The 2,740-nt window shown below is 33.8% G+C and overlaps 1 long non-coding RNA gene across 1 annotated transcript in view; it reads right to left on the minus strand.

The window, feature by feature from the left end:
• Positions 1 to 2,023: 2,023 nt before the first annotated feature.
• Positions 2,024 to 2,740, minus strand: part of LOC110426324 (uncharacterized) — a 1,617-nt gene continuing 900 nt past the window's right edge. The window contains exon 3 of the long non-coding RNA XR_002446129.2: positions 2,024 to 2,123. This is a non-coding gene — a long non-coding RNA (uncharacterized LOC110426324). The remainder of the gene's footprint in view (positions 2,124 to 2,740) is intronic.

The raw sequence follows: 2,740 nt of genomic DNA on the forward strand, positions 1-2,740 counted from the left end.
AGATAGTCAAAATGATTCCATAGGAGAATAAAAAAAAATAATGGAGTAAGGGGATAAAAAGTACCTGTGCTGAATGACAGTAACAGAGAGTGTTGGAAGATGTTGACGATAATAGTAAAAGATCCAGAGATGAGAGAAGAAAAGCGCAAAAAGCGATTTGACTAGCACACTTCTCTAACTTTATGCATAAAGAGATTTACATGAGGAAAGAAAGAAATATTTTTAAGGTTAAACTTAATATTTTCATGGAAATTGCTAATTGCTTCACTACAATCTTGTTATGTAAAGTATTCACAGTTTAGGAGAATGAAAAGAAGAAGAAAAAAGCTTGTTACAGTAGGATGATACTTGTTCTGGACTATGGAATATTTCAATGAAAGGATATTCACAACTTGACCAGCAGCTGCACCATTGTTAACCAACAAGTTGAATGAATATGCACATCTATTAATGCTACCTTAGTTGAATGAAACTAGTACAATGAATGAACGTGATATAGGCACATCAAGAATTATTTGATTACCTCTTGGCCCGACAGTGAGTGATGAGTTGTTGTTATAAATTGGAGACCAAGAATTGATGGTCAAGAATGGAGAATTAAATGCACTTAAGGGACAATATTGCATTAAAAAAGAGCTCGAATAAGAAGGAAAAAAAATAGATGCAGGCAAACTAATTGTGCAATATATTTTGGTAACATGGGGCTTTATAGTTAGTTACAAAGCCATAATTATTTAATGTGGTAGATAATTATATCTTAGTGGTCTTGCTTAAATATAAGATGTATAGACAGCTGCTGGTTCAAAAAAAATAATAAATGAAACTAGAGTAGAAATTGAAGCTTAAAAAAAATAAACACTTGGTGCTTGGTACTTTGTAAGGATACATGATAAGAGAGAGAAAGTAATCTGGAAAGGAGAGCTAAGAGCGAAGGGAGCTCTACGTTTTTGTTCTGATTTATATATCCCTTCGCCACTCTAATTGGTAAAAATGAAATTATGAAGTTTTATACTAATAGCTCATTCAAGCATTAGTTTCTTTCAAATGGTAAAATTTAAACTACTTTCATTATGATATATGTATATAGTCAATCAACAGCATAAATCAGGACGATTAAACAAATGTATGGTAATTAAACAACAAGGTCAATTAACTATATTTTAATAAATTATTAAGTCATCTGTAGATGTGCATGCAATGAATTTTTAATGTGTTGGTATAGTTGGAATCCATGTGGATGCATGGGTTAAGAATTTCGTGTTGAGATGAGAACAAAACAATTCAAATTAGATAATAATGTGATTAAGGATAAGTTAGAAAAAAAAAATGTGAGGACGTCAGGGATTAAAATGGAGAAGCAAAACCTTTTGTTACTAAGTAACGGGAAAGCTAAAAGCATCAGAATATAGTGCATTAAAAAAGGTGGGTCTTTCCTTAGTACATTTTTTCAAATTCTCACCCACTCTCTTTGATTCTTAAAAATAAATATTCAAGTAAACAAAAGCATGCTGGCCAATTGATGTCTCAATTTCTGTTTGAAAGCTACAGACAATGAATTGGTGATTTTCAACTCATTAAGTTGAAGAACAAAATGTCAAAAGCTTGACTTAAAAAAATATAGGAATTAGGAAGATTCAAAAAGTGGCCCTTGCCATCCCAAACTTGTAATTTCCCACAAGTAAGAAGAAGAAGAATGATATGAAGGAATGGCATGTAACGGCCTCTTCCCTTGGTCGTTACTAGTGTCCGAGACTTGTGAGTAAACCCGCCAAGTCCCAAACAAGCCTTAGTTAAACTTTCAGACAATTTAAACTCAACTCACGATTTTAATGCCATAGCTCATTTAAACCAAGTAAAACACAATATAAATCACGACATTTAGATACCAATAATCCGGTTTAAATACTACACACATATTCAACTTAATGAGTGACAATCATTACAAGACATCAAGTTTTTAACAAATACATTTCCACAAATATTAATCATTATGAGTCTGACTACTCGACACGATACGACCTCTAGGCAGTGGAGTGACTCATAGTGGGAGCTTAAGAGATGCCATTACCTACGTTGTAGCAAGTCTCGATGTGCTGAGCTATGCACCTAAGCTAATCACTTATCTACAAAAAGGAAATAAGGGGGTGAGTCTCACAAACTCAATGATCATCAACCCCGTGAGTAGGGCATAGATGGGAAACAAGCTAAAGGTAAAAGATTTGAATATTAAAAATATAATAATATATAAAAACAAATTAACTCAAAAGGGAAGTTTGTGCCTTATATGTAAAACTAGTAAGTTAGTGCGAAGTAGGCATTTAAATCAATACCAAACCATTTCATTTAAGTTTCTACCATCGAAATCATTTAAATATTGGCTTAAAGCAATTAGTATTGTCGCGCGAGCTCCAGTGAAATCCATCATTAACAAAGTTTATAAGCAAATCCATAAATCACCACGTTCACGAGGAATTAAAATCCAATGTCATCGTATAAATAAGGGAGTTACAGGAAAACAGTTATTTCTCATCATGCGAAAAACTACGTGCGTGAAAACCTAAAACATACCACTCTCGAGTAGGAATAGAATAATAAAGCTCGTGAACCCGCTTCGACGTAATAACATCCGAGAAGTCTGCTCCACCTGATCCCCACAGCCATGGCAATCTCAATGATGTTGGTTGATATCAGAGAAATCAGGTGGTCGCAACTGCATATATCACTGGTGGCCTAGCCACAA

This window comes from Theobroma umbraticum, unplaced genomic scaffold (genome assembly GCF_002168275.2).
Source record: "Theobroma umbraticum cultivar Fairchild unplaced genomic scaffold, ASM216827v3 scaffold_55.0, whole genome shotgun sequence".
Taxonomy (NCBI): Eukaryota; Viridiplantae; Streptophyta; class Magnoliopsida; order Malvales; family Malvaceae; genus Theobroma; species Theobroma umbraticum.